This window comes from Armigeres subalbatus, chromosome 2 (genome assembly GCF_024139115.2).
Source record: "Armigeres subalbatus isolate Guangzhou_Male chromosome 2, GZ_Asu_2, whole genome shotgun sequence".
Taxonomy (NCBI): Eukaryota; Metazoa; Arthropoda; class Insecta; order Diptera; family Culicidae; genus Armigeres; species Armigeres subalbatus.
Window position 1 is genome coordinate 67839752 of NC_085140.1, and position 21086 is coordinate 67860837.

Here is a 21086-nt window from a genome sequence, read left to right on the forward strand (position 1 = left end):
TTGATAAACACGAACACAGTGTTTTTTCACTCATAAAGGTAATCGCCATGTTTAATCAAATGAGGATAAAATACCCATTATTTGAAAATTTAAAATACCATTTTGACAGTTTCATATATCAGAAAAAGTGTGTAGTTTTCCTCATTAATGGGTAATGCGAGGTTTACAGTGTATTGCATTTAAAGATTACATACATTTTTTTCATCATTACATACATTTTTCATCATCTCAGGAAGTTCCTCCAGGAATTCCTGGAGGAAATTTTTTTTTCTCTTTTCTTCCAGAGGAATTCCTGGAGGAACTTCCGCAGGAATTCCTGGAGGAATTCCGCAGAATTCCTGGAGGAATTTGTCTTGTCTGTCTTATTTGTCCTATTTGTTATATTTGCTTTATTTGTCTTATTTGTTTTATTTTGCATCTTTGTTTTATTTATTTTTTATTTGTCTTATTTATTTTCAATTGTTATCTCATCACATTCCTTATGAGATTTCAATTTATATATTTGTATCCTCGTGTTCACAAATAGAATACGCTTTTTCTAGTGCACGCTAGATACAAAGTTGACGGACTTTCTATCGTCTCATCGCTCCTTTCCTGCCGTGCGCCACAAGAAAATATGCTGTTGGCTGCCCTCCGAAATGGTAACTTTGTATGGAATTAAAAATTGGTTGAAGTAAAAAGCTTCCTGCTAAATTTATTGCGGTGACATATATTTTTATTATTGCTGTTGCATTGAAATTTTCGTTTCGTCGTTGAAGACACTGACATTTGTCTCCATGACGCTTCTGATAGACCTTTTATATATGTTTTTCACTACATGAATAATACTGTCAAACTTGCATTTGACAATGAAAAATTCACTAAAGCTCTATTTTTGACATCGGTGCACTCACACAAACAATCGACATTAATTGTCAAAATCAGGTTTACCAACTTTATAACTTTCCCTTGTCGCCGAGTCTTTATGAGTGCTCGGCGCGAAACCAAAGTGGGAATAAAATTTTGGGATTTATGCAATACATCAAAATGATCGTTGGAAAAATTCAAAACTTTGTCAGTTGGGTTTTGCGAAATTCAGTTCTTTGTGCCTCAAATCATCGGAGAGAGGTGAGAAGCGATAATTTTAGTTTACAATTGTTCAGTATTTAGAGCTTTATTCAAATTTGGAATAGTAGGTCCATGAAATTTTGTAGGAACATTCTTGATAAATTTCAAAGAGATTGTCAGTTGGGATAAGCGAAATTCGTTCCCTGTTCCGAGTTATAAACATTTTAGTACGAAAATAGCGCTCTACCGCGAGAGAGCTTCCCTCAGACCTTAAGCCCAACCCTAGTAACACCTGGGATTTATACTGATTTTATAAGACTCTTGTAGAGCGGAAAATGGTTTCCAAGACCGTTTTAAAACCAAAAATGTTTTTTGGTAATGGTCATTGGGCCAAACAAGCATAAGGTCAAATAATCTTTGAGTCGAATAGTCGTAAAGCCAGATAAGAAGGGGTATACCCCGTTAGGCATAATGGACGTTAGGCATAAAATGACCCAAAGAGCAGCCTATGACACAAAGAAGGCAGAATTATGCCGCACGTCCATTATGCCTAACGTCCATTATGCCAAACGTTCATTATGCCTAACGTCCTTTATGCCTAACGTCCATTATGCTTAACGTAATTATGCCTATCGTACTTATGCCTAACGCACTTATGCCTAACGTCGCGGACCCGATAAGAAGTGAGAAGTAAGTACATTGAATTCTGTTTTTACACGATTAATTTTTTTAAATTTTATACTAATTTTTTTTCAAGTTCGTTTATTTATAAGGCTCAGGCGTGTATAACACTTTACGGAGCCATGGTTCTTTGTGATAAATACAATCAATATTATGTGAATAACAAGAAAAAGATCATTTGATCCTAAATGTTTACCACATTTTAATTATCATGTTATCTTTCTGTGAATTATTTTGGATTTTTTGAAATACGTTGCGAAGATTTTGGTGGCACAACAAAGTCAAACGATAAAAAATACGAGCGAAAAAAAATGTGTAATAACAGTATCCGACTACACTAGAAGTGGCGAGAAATGAGCAGTGTGATGCATCACTTCTCACTCTTTATTTATCACTTCTCAATGTGAAAAATGTGTGAAATAAGGAGTGATAAATGAGACTTTTCACTCAACAATCCGCATTTCTTGTTTCTCACTACTCATTATTTATTTCTCACTAATCAATTACCATAAACCAATTCACTTTTTTGCCTTTCTCGTATACAAAGTATACGTAAAAGCTAAGGATCACTAAAACCGAACTTTGATAGAATTGAGAGTGCGATGTCTGTATGTGTGTATGTATGTGTGTGTATGTGTGTGTATGTGTGTGTACAAAATGTGAGACAAACTTTTGGTACTAGCATTATACAATTCGCTCAAAAAGTTGCACGACGTGATTGCGATCTAGTGTTTCCTATTGAAAATTGGTTTGATCGGCTAGCTGTTCCAGAATTATTAAAAACATTTTTTTGACGAGGATCCCCTTGGAAAAAAATCAAAATCGAAAAAAAATAGAAACCGAGCAATACACTCAAATGACCGCAAATAGATATAAAATGAAGAAAAAAGTAAAATCTATCAACTGACAAGTGCAAATTTGACCTCTCGTATATGTTTTTTCTCATTTTCATAATGCGCGAGAAAGGCACCACCAATGCTAGGTGGATTAATTTGGGTTTTAATAATAACATTTGCTAGGTCAACGACAATTTTAGCCGTATGATCAGATTTACAAAAGAAATTGACGGTCATATGATGAGTTCATCTAAAGGACATTTTCAGCCAAATGAACTGTTCAGCCGAACGAAAATTTCAGACATTTGACCTGTTGACCATTTGACATTCGACAATGGCCCTTTCTGCGAAACGACCGTTTCGGCCAAATGACATTTTCGGGCACACGACATCCAGATAGATGACTATCGACATAACGTGTTATTCGGTTAAGTTACATTTGGTTAAATGACTTTGAATTTTTGGAAAATTATATTTGCTCCATACTACCATTACCGAATCATGGCTGAACAGAAAAGGCTATTTTAATACCATTAGCATTCAAACATAATCTCCTGATCATCACAATCAATTATGTATTATTAAACCAAAATAAATTGTCTCGATCTTTTAAACTGTTAAATTCGAACCACTTCGAACTAACAAATTGACAAAGCAATAAGAATGATGAAATATAAAAAAGCAATGTCAATTATTTCTCCAATTCATATTGTTCTCTATTACCCAAGAATGGTGATAAGAGTTTATGTTTAGCATTATAAAACGTTTCCTATAATATTACACTGTCCATACTGACATATCAAAAACCTGTCGGGAGATAGTAGGCTCTGCTTCTCTCATAAGTATGTGGCCAATTTACCATCACTAACCCTTCCTTAGTGTTCACAAGGATGTGACCAGGACAGATTTCGACCTTTTAAAAATACCTTACCGCCAGGTAGTAGTTTGCCTTATCATTATCCATGGTAATAGAAGAAAGTGTATACGATAGTACCGCTAACGGGGGTGACAATGGGTCTGGGGGTGAGAATGGGTCATCGCTCTCACCGACAGCCTGGAGGTCGTAGAGCAAAATCGTTCAAAAGGTCTCTTATATTTTAGTCTTCTTGCCCTCAGATACATTCAATTCATTCTACAAACATTCTAAGTAGTTGAAACAGTGACCCATTGTCACCCCCGAAAACGGTAGCGTACAAATCTTATACCACCTAGGAATGGTCGATACCGATTCGATGTATCGAGTATCGATATTTCCAATCGAAGTAGGGGGAAAGACGGCTTTGGCAGGTTTTGTTCTATTATGGGCAGGGGGGTTTTTGTCGACAAATTTTATGAAATTACACAATATTCTTTGATATGCAAAGAATGCTTAGGCCAAATTTGAGTCATCAATCATAAAAAACCCCTGCCAATAATAGAACAAAACTTGCAAACGTCATTCTATATATTTATATCGTTTTTTATTTTTCTAGTTTATATCGTATCGATTTTTTGTAGCTGATATCGAATTTCCATATTCTTACTTACAGAAACATTATCCGCAATAGAAGAACTGTGAAATATAACAAACATCCATTACAATTAAGAAAATTATTTTGAGCGCGAGTCAAGTACGAGACACTGAAGACGACCTTACTGCTGAGGTCGAAATACGTATCTGTCAAGGTAAATTAAGTGTGGAATTAAATGGGATTGTACAAACTCGTCTATGACAATGATCCACATAAACCGATAAAAATAGCAAAGTGAATTAAAAAACAACTTTGATTTGCTTTTGTCTCGACATGATGTCCAAACTGCAATTTTCTTCCAATCTTCATGAAATTTTGAGAAAAAACATTTCAAATGCCATAGAAAATTATAAAAATACTAGATACCTAAAACTCTATTTTGTTTTTATCACTTTTTCCAACTTGGCATCACTCATTCTGCACAGCAGCGTTTGCAATTAAATTTTTATTTTCACTTTGAAAAATGGTTGCTAATTTTGAGTTTCAGGCTTTTAGGAACGATGTGAGTAAAAATTAGAATGTTATGAAACTTGATTAAATATGTATAATGTACTTAAACGTCATTGATTTTAATGCTATTTACATAATCATTCTTGATATTTTCAGCCATAACGCCCCTATTTATATTTCTACGTTTTATGGGTTCTTCAGAGCTCCGACCTGTTTCCCCTACATATTTACGAGAAGAAACTTTCATGTTCTTTTCTTTATTGATACCAAATATAATATTGAAAATATCCTCGTATTTAAAACAATTTAGTTTCAATTTTTGAATCTGGATCAAAATTCAACTTTGATAATTTTTAGCCAATGATCTGTTTGGAAAACGTGAGGCAAAGCCAATATGAATAACTTCTTAATAAACATAAGCACTTGAAGTATCAATCTTTATTAACAAAACTAAAACTTGCTAAAATATTTCATTGAAAATATGAGCATTAAATATTCACAGATTAATATTCTATTATGCAGATGTTAAATTGTAAAAATATACTTACTAAATTGGCGTTCTTGAAGGTATTGAAACTGTCTGCAAAAAAACTCTTGAAAATAATTGTTTTACTGCATATTGCATGCTGTTGAAATTTGTAATCAAGTGTTTCTAGTTTGAATCAATTAGAGAGCGTGTTCGTATTTGAGGCAAGGTTTGGCTGAATAAAATAATTCTGTATCGAAATAGAATTACCGTGCACTAACCAGAAAGATTTTTGTATTTTTTGCCAACTAATCGAATCAATTTTCTATGAACAAGAATATTTTATTGTAGGTGCTTGTAAAGCCCATCAAAGTCAAACATGTTCTCAAGAGTTCTTAATAAGAATAAAAACGATTTACGATAAGGAACAAAAATTTACGAAAGACAAAGGAGTGTTGAAATTTGAAATAAAATCAAGTTTTGTGCATTTCTGAAAATCACACAACTTCCGCCACTTCATGTGCTGTTGGACTTTCAAGTTCAGAATCGCCATGAAATGATAATATCTGCTGATTATTTTTTATAGTTTGCACTAATATTAAGTGTTCGAAATTCGGTTGAAATCAATCCTAGTCTAATGATCTTGTTTTTTATCCTCCTGCAGATCGTGTCTATCTTTGCACTGCTGGTCGTGCTGGTATCCGCAGCCCCTGCTCGATGATGTTGCCAACATTCTCACCCAAGAAAGTGTCCGAACCCCGATGGAAAATACGCGTGGAAATTTTCCACCAGCAACGCATCCAGGCGGAAGAAAGCGGTCAGGGTGGGTAGCTGTGAGGATCCGCCTCTTGGTCGGCGAGGACGTGTCCAATTGTGCTCACTTACACGCGGACGAAAATGGATACCACCACAGGGCGTCCATCTGCCACTCCACCCCAGTGCCGGACTACATTCTGCGAGCTCTGCGATACATCGAAGCGAAAATGCACAGAATGTGTAACTCAACGGAATGCAAGGTGCTAAAACAAAAATGTGATTCATTTTTTATACGAATATATCGGCGCTCAATACACACACAATCACTCATTATCGACAACAGCATCTCTAATGTAAATCAGAGCGATTTTATGTTTATCGATAGGTCACAAGACAATAAAAATATAACTTTGATAAAAATTGGTATTTAAATGTTCTTTCTAAAATGACTTCCGCTTGGATTCGATTGTTAACGAGATTGATGACAGTTCACAATTTATTGATTCGAGACAATATTCGACTTCCTCCTCTTGCGATAACTCATTGTAGTTGACTTGTAAATATAAAATCAGTGCATCTAATAATTTAACTCAATAATTTGTCCAAGTGTTTAGAAATCGATTTTTTCAATATTTTATGGTAACGCATGGAAATTTTTATGGTTTCGGTTGTATGTCACATAATTTATTACACTTGCCTTTCATTATACAACGATTTGTTTTTAAATCTTTTGTTTTGATCAATTCTCCAAAATGCAAATCACGGGATGTCAAAGAAATTTCGCATTTTTATGTCTTTTGGTCTTTAAAATCAGCTCTACCATCTGATAATTAAAGCAGCCACCCATGAGGGCCCCACACTGCACATAAATCACACCGAACAATGATGACGGCACACGTTGCGTTTGTCCAGTTTAGTTTATTCTCTTTTGACGCATCGACTGACTGATCCTCGCCCGCAATCGTATGCTAATGAATGCCAATTAAAAAAGACAAAATATATCTCGAAAGATAATGACCCTGATCGATGGTTCCACGGAAACTTATGATAACGGAAGATCTTCAAATATGTAGCAGGTTGTGGTTAAAATGTCACACAACATTTGAATTTAGTAAATTGCCCAGATGGGGAAAATTAGATCCGATGGACACTGGAGGTGATAATTGATTATGTTTTGAGCAGCCTAATGGATTAATTATTCAAATTGGAGCTTTGTTGAATATGCTGTTGGTTTTTCGGATCAATGAAGAAGGCAAAATCGGAAGCAGATATTGTGATAAATTTAGCTTGAACCAGTATTTAGCTAAATGTTAATATGGAAGAATCAATATGGCCTATGCAATTGCCCTTCATCGATGGGCAAATAGCGAACAACCGCATATACCTGGTAGGGTTAATCTCAGTCGGGTATGGGATTTTGAAAATTCTAAGCATTGATAATATCCCGTGCAGACGAAAATAGCTCAATAATATCAATTAGATAGCTTAAGGCTAAATATATTCAAGTTAATATGAATTAGACGGTTCAAATAAAATGTAAGCAACCTGAAAATCTATTCTTGTTTTTATTAACTATGGATTCAATTCACTTTTAATCTAGCTTTATTTTTATGAATTTTGAAATTATTTATGAAAGTTTCCCAAGTAATACCAATTTAAAAATTGATGTATAACGTGTTTGAAGTAAGTTGTGGAAAGGTTTCTGTTAAACATACAGCTTATTGATTGATAGAAGATGTTTTGAATTACATTCTCACGACTTTCTGATAACATGTAATTTTTTGATATTTGTTTGGTTTTTCAAAATGTTTTGTTTTACACTCTCTAGACATAAAACATGTTGCCAGGATGATTTCTCGAACTTACAATTAACATGTTCATTTTTTGACATTTGTTTAGGGGTCGTACACTAATTACGTAAGCACTGCTCTGGGTGGGCTGCTATTTTCTTACGCTCCATATAAATATAAAATGATTTATCTTGGAAAAATCTTACATGGGGGCAGGGGGATTGAAAAACCCAAAAAAATGCTTACGTTATTAGTGTACGGCTTCTTAGTTAGAAGATGTGTAGTTATGATCCACATGTATGTGTATTTTAATTTATTTTTATCAAAATGGAATTCTAAAAAATGTTTGCATGTATTTTTTTCATCCAATCCTGTAAATATTTTTATTTGAAATGAGACATTTGTCAACAGCTTTTGTTGTATTAAATTTACAGATCATATTATGTTGAGCGAATGAACATTTAATATTTATTATTGAATATTTAGTATTTAAAATTTAATATTTAGTATTTAATATTTAATTTTCAATATTTTATATTAAATATTTAAAAATTGAAAAATTAAAAAATTATTAATTACATATTTAATATTAATTATTTACCATTCAATTAATTCAATCAATTAATTAATATTTAATATTCAATATTTAATATTTAATATTCAATATTTAATATTTAATATTTAATATTTAATATTTACTATTTAATATTTAATATTTAATATTTAATATTTAATATTTAATATTTAATATTTAATATTTAATATTTAATATTTAATATTTAATATTTAATATTTAATATTTAATATTTAATATTTAATATTTAATATTTAATATTTAATATTTAATATTTAATATTTAATATTTAAAATTTAATATTCAATATTTAAAATTTAATATTCAATTTTTAATTTTCAATATTTTATATTTAATATTTATAAATATTAAATTTTGAGTATAAAATATTAAATATTGAATATTAAATATTAAACATTAAATATTAAATATTGAATATTAAATATTAAACATTAAATATTAAATATTGAATATTAAATATTAAATGCGACAATCCATCATGAAGTATACCTTGCCAATTTTCAGCTCCGTTGTACTACACAGCTGATTGAAGAATCCGATATAGAAAACGTATAGGAACTCCAAAATGACATTGCCGTATAATCCAATTGGACACGTGAAATGACCAACCACTTGAATGCAAGAAAACATGCGCAGGGCCTTCGGCCTTCAGTCGAGCAACAAATTCGATCAGTTGTATCATGTTATTCGCAATAACATGTTATTCAAAGGTGTTATTCGGCTGTCAGAAATGTATGGGAATATTACCTTCGAAAAACATGTTATTGGCCGAATAACACCAAAGCGCGAATAACATGTTATTCGATCGTAGTGCGGATATAGCATAGATGGAAATCTTCTGAGCGCTGAAGAATAACTCGGATTGTGATGGTTTTGTGGAAAGCATTTTAAATGATGAAAAATAGTGATGATAATTATTTATTCTCCACTTATTCAACATGAATTGTTTAAAAAACAGATGCTCTCTAGAATTAACATGAAGTATTTAACATAAACCTAGATTTAATAGAACAAATCGAATAAATTTTCAAAGTTCAAGGGCCAATGCGGAAGACAATTTAAAACGTAGGAATGGTTGTAAAACGAATATATTTGATGAATAAAAATGATTTCATAAATTGTTTCAATTCTGCTCCTTGAATGGCTTAATATACTTTGGATTTCAACATTTTTCACGTGGGACAACTGTACGATTTGAATGGGATGTATATATAAAGTAGAATAACCTTAAATAAAACATGGATTGGTAATGCATTAATTCATCCAAAATCCAGTTTAAATTTATATCATATTCACATGATTCGATTTTGTTGAAGCTGTATCATTGATTGTCGAGTAGAACGCAATGGTTCAGTTTCCATTTTGAAAAAAATTAAATTGCTGAGTTGCTTTTCATACATGGAGATACTGGTGGAAATACATTTCAGTTCGATAATATTTCTTGAAAATTGGTCCAATCGCCCTTTTTTATTTATTTGTGAGAATTCCCAAAAGTATCTAAATTTTTCTATCAAATCTCCGTTCAATCATAGTACAGAATCAAAATACTGAGAAATAGTCTGATTCCCCGAAGAACGGTGCACCCAACTAATGAATGTAGCTTCGCTCATTATCCTTAATGAGAGCTTCAAATATTCTTCGAAAATCCCATTTCTTTTTTTTATATTTTTTTTTCGTAGAAACTTTGTTCAGAAAAAAATGTTCGATTGTCGCCACACAAATGCTTGATTTCGCAAATTAAATTTTAAAACTCTCCTTGAATTCAACCCTGTATTAGCGTGGAAAACCTGTATTAGAAAACATGGAAACGTCAAGATATATTATCTTGCTGCAGTCTGAACACCTCGTAATAATTGGATACCCTCTCACTTTACAAAGTCATAAATAGCCCAATCTGAATAGGCTATTAAACTACTACTCGGTGATAGTAATTCTGCCTTTCTTGCATTTAGCCAAGACACCAACCTTGTATGGTGCTTATATGGTGCAATTTACCATTTTTTCCATAATTTTTCAACAAAACGGTCGATTGTTATCAAATTCAATAGTGATCAACTAGGCTTTTCCTTCTGTCGAATGAAACTGTGCGAAAAAATCAATTATAAATTACTATATGAAAAGTTGTCTAATGTTTTTCTGAGTTTTTGTGCACACAAACACGCACATACATACACACGGACACTGTACAGACATACATTTGAAAAGCTCAAGCTGAGTTAATTGATATACTGTAACACTGTGTGACCCCGAGGCTTCTATAAAAAGTTCGTTTCCGGAGTGAAATAATAGCCCTTCGGTACAACTTTGTGGTACGAAAAAGGCAAAAAGATGATTTCAATAAAACATACTAAACAATTTCAGAATGGTACAAAATGTAGACATAACTCAAAGGAATCGAGTCTGGAAGAAATTGAACCTTTATTTAGGGGTCGTACAATAATTACGTAAGCACTTATGGGAGAGAGGGTCTGTCATTTTCTTACGCTCCATATAAATAAAAAATGATATGTATGGGAAAAATCTCACAAAGAGGGAGTGGGTATGGTCCCATTTAAATTTCTTATGAATCGGTTGAATATGGATAGAGTAATGTTTGATCAGTTTCATAATTTGCTCACCAATCGAAGCCTAAGCGAAAGAGAAGGGATCGGTCATAAGTCGATAAATCAACAACATTCGACCCTCCTAAAATACCCCTAATCGGTTATTTCATCGAGTAAAACAAACAAAGACAACATGTTTTCAGTAATTCCCTCAACAATAGGATCATTTCCATAATTGAAAAATATCCACTTAAGGTGAATCGCGTTGGAGTCCAATTAAAATTCTACATAGCGCTTTGAAGGGCACATAACTCGAAAAGTAAACGACAGACATAAACGGAAAGTAGTTTTTCACCTTTGCTCACTTGCAGCATACACGAAAAATGGTTTCCAGTTGTACTAACCGCCTAAATATTCACATTTGTGCGAGCAAAAACGCGAGGTGAGGGATAGCACGGCCATTGTGGCTGCCATTTTTGGACGCCGCCGTAACTCACCTTAAGGAAACACTAATCTCGATTATGGATGTTAATCGCCACTAAAAATCGAATCCAACGCTAATCACACCCATTCGCTCTTGTTTTTCCATCATCAATCGTTCCCTTTCTCTGTGGCTACCATTCAAAAGGTGCATTTCTGCACCCTGCAACCACGGCAGGCAGCATTGGAACCGGATCGACACCGGAGGCGGCATCGGGTGATCGGAAAAAGGAAATCGGTTCCGATCAATTCCAGATCGCTACTGCCGTGGACGGCCCAAGCGTATTGTAGTGCAGTGCGCGCAGCGACCTCGCGGAGATCCCAGTCCAAACGGCAATTTCCAGTTTCCAGCAAAAGTGAAATGAAAGAGCATGCGTTTAACCAGCACTTGGGTACAGTCTAAAGTCAACCAACAAAAAAGAAAGCAATTATGTGATGTGATTTGTAACCCCCATATAGATGCCATATGGGCTTCTCGGTGGTCCTAATTTGTAAACCCTTGGCAGACTGTTGCTGCTGCTATTGCCGGTGAGAGTAATTGCAAAAAATCCAGCCCAGTCCAAAAACGGGTTCCGCGCTATCCGCGTCCGGGGACCTGTTGCAGGCCTCTCTGGAACGATGGGTGCCACACTACTAGTGCTTATAAGCCGCTAGAGTTGGTACGGCTTACGCGCTGATATGGATGACAGAGTTTATGGCTGATCTAATGGGTCTCGCAGCACGTTGCGGATGTTTTCCGAGCGCCAGCTGGCCGACGGTGTGGGTGATTGCAGGTTTTTTAAAACTATTTTTCTGGTTCAAATTAGAAGTTCTTGTAGACCAAGGCTTATAAGATCGGAGAGGCAGAGTGGGCTGCCTCCAACACCACCAAAATCCGAAAAAAAAATGAAGGAACCACGACTCCCTGGAACGATCTACCCAGCCGGGCAAGAGCTAGCAAATTATTTACAGTTTTCGTATCGAATTTCCTCGGCCCATTTACGATATAACATCGAGTATTTGTGACGCCCTAGATGATGATACAGCTAGTGTTTCCTTCCCAAATTCGAATAATATTGCTGCCTCACATGAACTAGAAATTTAAAGCTTTCAGAGTCCTTACGCGTTCTGCAACGGTTTGTATTTTTTTTCCAATGAACAATCTGAAAAAGATTCCGCTGGTCTGTCCTACAGAAATTATCTTGTCTGAAAAACTTCATGAAAACCCTTCGATATGAATTGTCTTTCCTTAATTATTCGGTTATGGAACGATGTTATTCACCATGTTTGGGTCCCACTGACTGTAGTGGTTACATCTTCGGAGAACAGTACACATCATCATATTTCATCAGACTCTGGATTACGCAGAAATATGAGGAAACTGAAGCATTTGAATAACCTGGATGATCTGGAGAATGCGGAAATATTAGGTATTTGTATGATCCACAGGAACTAAAATATCTATAGATAGTCATGACAAAGAGAAAACAAACGGACAGTACTCAGTAAACCAGTGAAGAATGTTTCGCATATCGCTTATATCACTATTTCACTATACAGTAAGCCACTTTCCCAGATTACGGCAGAAGAGAAATGGATGATACAGTTTTCATAGGACTGATCAAATGAGCGGAAAGGGGTGAAAGCCATTCAACCAAAAGCCATCCGTTTAAATGTCACTTGGCTAAATATCGCGTTTAGCTGAAAATCATCTAGCTGAATTCCATTTGGCCGTGAATGTCATTTGACCAAAGAGAACATACGGTTGAAAGGGAAACAACATTTTCGACCAAATGGCCTTTTCTGCCAAATGACTTATTCGGCCAAATGTCATATTTGACCAACTGAAAATTTCGGTCAAATGGCCCTTTTATCAAACGGCATTTTCAGCCAATTGATCTGTCCGGCGAAAACGACTTTTGGTTTAATGGCCTTCGGCCAAATGGTTTTACCCGCAAGATTTTTTAAAAGAACAGCTCTTCCCCGGCTGTCCAACTACATGATTTTTTGAAACGTCGATGGGTATGGGATTGCTCTCACGTGCCTCTTAATCATGATGTCCATGGTTCGAGTGAAAATCAACACGTTTTCTTATTTCGAAATTCCAAAAGAAAATCTTATGATGCTCACATGACCAGTTTGCCTAGTGTACACATACATTTATGTTTCTTTCTTTTTTAATATTCAAATATTTCGATGTTTCTATAAAATCGAGTAATTTGCTCATGCTGGATGTTTTGGTTGAAAGGAGAATAATCCGTTTTGAAACGATTTGTTACGCTTTCAAAATTTATAGTGTGTAAGGTTAAGGTGTCCCGGATTGGCCCAATAAAGTTCTGATCACTTTAGCTTACACCCAAAAAACAAATCTTTCAAATAAAGTGTAAAATCTTGGGATATACAATTTTTCAAGATTTTAAAACAAATAATGTAAGGCTTTTAAATAGGCACTGTAAAAAAATAAAATTGAGATATTTCAATACAAATGGTTGTATTAAAATCTTCCCTAATTGTATATTTCAAACTTTATAAAGTTTCCGTAAGGTTCTTCTGCAAAACTGTGTTAAAATCTGCATTTCGCTGATTGGATGTACTGACGCTTATCTAAGGACGCTTATCTGTGACCGATATCGATATCATCGTTGCGGTTGAACTACAGTCATCTGACGTTCCTGTAAGTGGGCCAGAGTTCTGGTAATTGTGGGGCACTATAATTTTTGCGTGACTAAGGGCCAATTTCTTCACCTCCGCTTAACTCTTAAGCGGTGCTTACCCATTAGGGTGTCCCAAAATTGGACAAAGTCTGGGATTTTTGGGGCTCAACCTTCAAATGAAAGCTTAGGGTAAAACAAAAGAAAAATTGTCTGTAACTTGATTATGCATATGTACAACATGTGATAGATTTAGTTCGGCAAAGGTATTGGAGGGTAACCGCCCCTTCGGTGGGCTTTGATCCCACGACCCCAGTTTGCATGACAGGTGCTTTCCCTACTAAGCTACGAAGGACCTCCGTCGTCCACCGCAGCTTAGCGGGTACTGATGAAACCAAATTCCCAGCACCAGGTACCAGCCGATCTCTCGCAATACATTTTCAGAACTAACTCTCTCAAATGTATTTTTGTACACAATGTCAACCAAGTAGGATGAGTATTTAGTATTGTCCGGCTCCTACACACTTGCTTCATCAGCAACGGCGCTCAATGAAGTAGGGTTGTGTGAGGTTGTGCCAGTTTGGTCGTCAGATCCCAACACGACCACACAAGCGAAGAGATCGCCACTCGAGATCAGTACATTCAAAGTTAATTGCCTATATGCCGGGTATTAAGCCACCCGGAGTGGAAATTAATTACTATGTCTGAAACTTGATTATGCATATGTACAACATGTGATAGATTTAGTTCGGAAAAGGTATTGAGGGTAACCGCCCTTCAGTGGGGTTTGATCCCACGACCCCAGTTTGCATGACAGGTGCTTTCCCTACTAAGCTACGAAGGACCTCCGTCGTCCACTGCAGCTTAGCGGGTACTGATGAAACCAAATTCCAGCACCAGGTACCAGCCGATCTCTCGCAATACATTTTCAGAACTAACTCTCTCAAATGTATTTTTGTACACAATGTCAACCAAGTAGGATGAGTATTTAGTATTGTCCGGCTCCTACACACTTGCTTCATCAGCAACGGCGCTCAATGAAGTAGGGTTGTGTGAGGTTGTGCCAGTTTGGTCGTCAGATCCCAACACGACCACACAAGCGAAGAGAGATCGCCACTCGAGATCAGTACATTCAAAGTTAATTGCCTATATGCCGGGTATTAAGCCACCCGGAGTGGAAATTAATTACTATGTCTGAAACTTGATTATGCATATGTACAACATGTGATAGATTTAGTTCGGAAAAGGTATTGGAGGTAACCGCCCTTCGGTGGGGTTTGATCCCACGACCCCAGTCACTGGGGTCGTGGGATCAAACCCCACCGAAGGGCGGTTACCTCCAATACCTTTTCCGGAACTAAATCTATCACATGTTGTACATATGTATAATCAAGTTTCAGACATATAATTAATTTCCACTCCGGTGCTAATACCCGGCATATAGGCAATTACCTTTGATTGAACCGAAAAGAAAAATTGTTCTACGACAACTCTGGGAAATGACGTTTAGGGGTGGCCCCGACGCGTTTTATGAAAAAAGTGCATTTTTTATAGGTAACATCGAAAATACCGGTATATCGGAAAGAAATTCGGTGAAACCCATCCATTTTATATTTTTTACATTTAACTTAGGGTCTATACTTTATGGTAAAACTTTGATACCGCATGTTTTAGGTCTCTATATTTTTCACTGATGCTTTAAATGCCCAAAAATGATGAATTTTTCTTAATATTTTTTTATTAATGCATCCAAAACGGGTATCCATCGTAATGCTTTCGAAACTAGATATACATAGAAAGTTGGGAATTTTATAACGAATATTTTGCTAAAAATAGCAACCTCCTATCTCTATCCGTTTAAAAGTTATTCACGATTTACTGCAGCTTGGAAAAAGACTTTTTGAAATTTCGGATCATAATACCTGGATCATGTTTAAGTAAAGAAACGCCTACTTTTCCATACCAACCAAATGAGTGCTTTAATAACCAATATCGCATTCATATGAGTTGCATAAAATTGATTTTAATACTTATTTGAGTGTTATAATGGAAACCCAACGATGGACCAGCAGTAACATGACTGACTACAAATTGTTCAGTTAGTCTGGGTGAGTGCTCAAATAGATTGATGAATATGGTTTCAAATCTACCCATAGGTAGGTTCAGTTTTCGTGTCATGGTTTGTCGAGCTGTGCAATGTTTCTCGATAACATGGAAATTAGTTGTTTTGTGACCATCTTGATTTTTTGCAAGAACGATCATGTGAAGCAAATCCAACTAGATCATTTTGATATCGATTTGTCATATTTTACGCCATATTGAAGCTCATTTTACGCCATTGCACTCGTAGTATTTATCTCATTCGGCAAGCCTCGTTGGATAAACGTACAACCATGCTGATTAAATCATCTTTTTGCAACTAGTTACACAAATTACTATTATCATTATTATTTTATAATGCATATTGAAATATTTGGCATCTACCATCTACGGAATCTCTGGAAATAAGAACAATCTACACTAATTACGAACTATTTTGCCTACCAATACTGATGATAAATTGATTGCATCGATAAATCGGGACCAAAATGATCCAGCCGGATTAACTTCACATGATCGTGCTGGTTAAAAAATCAAGTTGGTCAGAAAACAATTAATTTCCATGTTATCGTGAAACATTGCACAGCTCACCAAACCATGAAACGATAGCTGAACCTACCTATGGGTAGTTTTGAAACCATATTCATCAATCTATTTGAGTACTCACCCAGACTAACTGAACAATTTGTAGTCAGTCATGTTACTGCTGGTCCATCGTTGGGTTTCCATTATAACACTCAAATAAGTATTAAAATCAATTTTATGCAACTCATATGAATGCGATATTGGTTATTAAAGCACTCATTTGGTTGGTATGGAAAAGTAGGCGTTCTTTTACTTAAACATTATCCATGTATTGTGATCCTAAATTACAAAAAGCCTGTTTCCAAGCTGCAGTAAATCGTGAATAACTTTTAAACGGATAGAGATAGGAGGTTGCTATTTTTAGCAAAATATTCGTTATAAAATTCCCCACCTTTCTATGTATATCTAGTTTCGAAAGCATTATGATGGATACTCGTTTTGGATGCATTAATAAAAAATATTAAGAAAAATCATCATTTTGGGCATTTAAAGCATCAGTGAAAATATATAGACCTAAAACATGCGGTATCAAGGTTTTACCACAAACGATAGACCCTAAGTTAAATGTAAAAAATATAAAATGGATGGTTTCATCGAATTTCTTTCCGATATACCGGTATTTTCGATGTTACCTATAAAAATGCACTTTTTTCATAAAACGCGTCGGGGCCACCTCTAAACGTCATTTCCCAGAGTTGTCGTAGAACAATTTTTTTTTTGTTATACCCTAAGCTTTCATTTGAAGGTTGAGCCCCCAAAATCCCAGACTTGGTCCAATTTTGGGACACCCTATTACCCATACGCTTAAACTTGGTTTAAGCACTAAGCGGAGGTGAAGAAATCGGCCCTAATTCATTTATAATTTGGCGTCAGTAGTAAGATCTATAATTGGAGGCGTAAATCAATTAAAAAATGTCAGCCAGTTTCAGGTATAAGGAAATTTTGGTGCATTTTATTGTCTGTAATAAAAAGGTCACTCGGAATATTTTTGAATATTTTTACAATCCTGTCACAGGATTCCTGTGTAATAATGCATTGACTGTAATTGCGACATTTTGGGGTTTTTAGTAATCATTTCAATGATTCGTTAAGGATATTTCGAAGAGGTTCTCAAGATGCAAGCATTCCTTAAGGATATTTTAAGGTTTAGGAATTTTTGTAGGTATATCCTGATGCATTTCCAAAATAATTTCTGGATCTATCTCCTAAGCAATTTCTTGGTACTTTGCCAAAAGAATCGAAACTCCGAGAGAATTCTTGGAGGAATGTACAGAGAATTTTTTTTTTTTGTCTTTATTTAAGAGACTTGCAGCCCGAGGCTGGCTCGTCTCCGGTACAGACAAATTAAGGAAATTCGAGAATTTCTTCAGGAGTTCCATGGGAAATTCCTTGAGAAGTTCGTTAGGAAATTCCTGAAAGGAATTCTGGCGGAATTACGGAAGCCAATGGAATGTAACACCTGGAAGAATTTCTTAATTAAATAAAAAATTGCCAATGGAATTACTGAAAAAATTGGTAAAAGTTTCCAAAAGAATGTTCAGATATTTTTGCCTTTCTCGTATACAAAGTATAGATAAAGGCTATATGTTTGCTCCAAAAACGAACTTTTTATAGGAGGCCCGGAGGCCTATAGTATTATATACCGATCGACTCGAGTATTATATACAACGACAATTGAGGTAATGTCTGATGATGTGTGTGTGTTTTTTTTCTTCCTAAGCAATGGAGGGGGAATCTGCTCAACAGACATCCTGGGTTGTCCAGGAAGTGCGGGGTTAGGGACCACCTCCAAAAGCAAACGAGGGGGGTAGGACTATATCCCCGACCCGCTAAACCGTTTTCATTGCCGCCAAGCCCATCGTCCCTTCGGTACAACCAGAAAGTAATGCTTCAAAGGGAGGCCAGTGCACAACGCACCCTCGAGGTTAGCGGCGTGTCCTTGCAGCATCGAACATCGTGACACGCTTTTTTAGAAGAACACCATGATATCATGCCTGCGCATTGCCGGCTTTCCAGATGGCCTTACCACGCCCTATGTCCTCGGAAGGTGGGAAGGGTCGACTTCGCGCCTGCTTCTCACTGTATGGCTGGTATCAAGAATGATTATGCCGCGTGCACCCCAAATTGACCTCTCTGCGACAGGGCCTATTCGCCAACACACAGAGGGACTTGCCGACGCGGTGCCTACGCCTGCTCCAGCCTTGACGACGACCCCTTCTCGTCCTAGGGCTAGAAACCCGCTCGGTTGACCGACGCTGCGAAAGCGACGATATTATGTTGTTCTTCGTGCGACCACTGGTTTGATAAAAGCATCGAGTTCGACCACAGGGCACCGGTATGAACAATGAAGCCGACTCCAAACCCTTGGATCCCCTCTTATTTGCTCCTGAACTAGCCATTCCTTGAGTCCACGAGCCACCTTCTGTGTAGCTCCGAGACGATTTGGACGATAGCCGATAAAACGGCGTTCCAGCCAACTTCATCTTTACACATCCTCCGAACTAGGTTGTCCGGGGTAGTGTCCAGACCACATGTGGCAAGCATGGGGCAGCAGGGACCATGTCCAAGGGCTTGACGACCCCTCCCCAGCTGTCTGCGAGTCAGGGAGAACTGCCTAGGGCGTGGTGGGATTTAGCAGTGGGCTCTGCTAAAATCCCTCCCAAAAAAACCACAAGTGCCCGTAAGCGGACTCTATCAAAGCGACTGTGTGCCGCTTCAAAAGCACAAGCCCAGGGAGGGAGTGCCAACTGGCATGTGGAGTGTCCCTACTTCGGTAGGGTAGTGCGTGAGCTGCTTCGGCAGGGAGTGAGTGATCTGTTTGTGCTGAGGCAGGAGTGTCATAGCGAGTCGCCGCCGCTATGGCAGCCTCGAAGCGCAGCAGAAGTCTGAGTATGGACTGCACATGCTAAGGTAAGAGTGTCGTAGCGTTGCTACCGCTATCGACACCTCGAGGCATGGCAGTGGAGTGTTAGAATAAGTTGTGGAGTGTACCTACTTCGGTAGGGTAGCGCGTGAGCTGCTTCGGCAGGGAGTGAGTGATCTGGTTGTGCTGAGGCAGGAGTGTCATAGCGTGTCTCCGCCGCTATTGTCACCTCAAAGCGCAGCAGAAGTCTGAGTATGGACTGCACATGCTGAGGCAGGAGTCGAGGTACCGAACCGACACCTCGAGGCATTGCAGTGGAGTGTTAGAGTGAGCACCTGAAAAGGGTCACATGGAGCGAATGGTCTTTGGAGAAGCTGCTTCGGCGGCAGGGTAGCAGTGGGTTGTACCCACACACCTACAGTTGTGCACATGTGGTGCATGGGGAGTGTCCCTGCTTCGGCAGGGTAGCGTATGGTCTGCTTCGGCAGTGGTGTGATTGATCTGCTCGTGCTGAGGCAGAGTGTCGTAGCCTTGCGCAATATCTGTAGGCCTAGGCAGTTACCGCTATTGACACCTCGAGGCATGGCAGCGGAGCGTCCGGGAGAGAGCATCCAAGTAAGACTCAAATGGAGTGAATGGGGTGCGAGTCAGTCTCGCGTGGGACGAGTGCCTGTGTGAGGGATAATGAGTGAGTACGCTTAGTACTGCCGTCCCCCCAGAAGTAGTACTGCGAGGTAGTTCCTGGGGGAAACGATGGTGGAGCCCAAGGGAGTTTAGTCGGTATTACCGGTATGGTCGAGTCCGACACTCCAGTACACTTCCGTGTGGTAGTTTGGCAACTACAATGCACGTGTACTGGGTTAGTGTGTAAATGCATTCTCCCTTGTAAAAAAAAAAAAAAAAAAAAAAAAAAGCATGTAGTCAGGGGGCAGCAGGGACAGCAGGGACAGCATGGACCATGTCCAAGGGCTTGACGACCCCTCCCCAGCTGTCTGCGAGTCAGAGAGAACTGCCTAGGGCGTGGTGGGATTTAGCAGTGGGCTCTGCTAAAATCCCTCCCAAAAAACCACAAGTGCCCGTAATCAGACTCTATCAAAGCGACTGTGTGCCGCTTCAAAAGCACAAGCCCAGGGAATGCCAATTGGCATGGGGAGTGTCCCTACTCCGGTAGGGTAGCGCGTGAGCTGCTTCGGCAGGGAGTGAGTGATCTGGTTGTGCTGAGGCAGGAGTGTCATAGCGCGTCGCCGCTATTGTCACCTCGAAGCGCAGCAGAAGTCTGAGTATGGACTGCACATGCCGAGGTAGGAGTCGAGGTACCCAACGACACCTCGAGGCATTGCAGTGGAGTGTTAGAGTGAGCACCCGAAAAAGGGTCACATGGAGTGAATGGTCTTTGGAGAAGCTGCTTCGGCGGCAGGGTAGCAGTGGGTTGTACCCACACACCTACAGTTGTGCACATGTGGTGCATGGGGAGTGTCCCTGCTTTGGCAGGGGTAGCGTGTGGTCTGCTTCGGCAGTGGTGTGATTGATCTGCTCGTGCTGAGGCAGGAGTGTCGTAGCGTAATATCTGTAGGCCCAGGCAGTTACCGCTATAGACACCTCGAAGCGCAGCAGAAGGCTGAGTATGGACTGCACATGCTGAGGTAGGAGTCGAGGTACCTGCTCGACACCTCGAGGCATGGCAGTGGAGTGTTAGAGTGAGCACCCGAAAAAGGGTCACATGGAGCGAATGGTCTTTGGAGAAGCTGCTTCG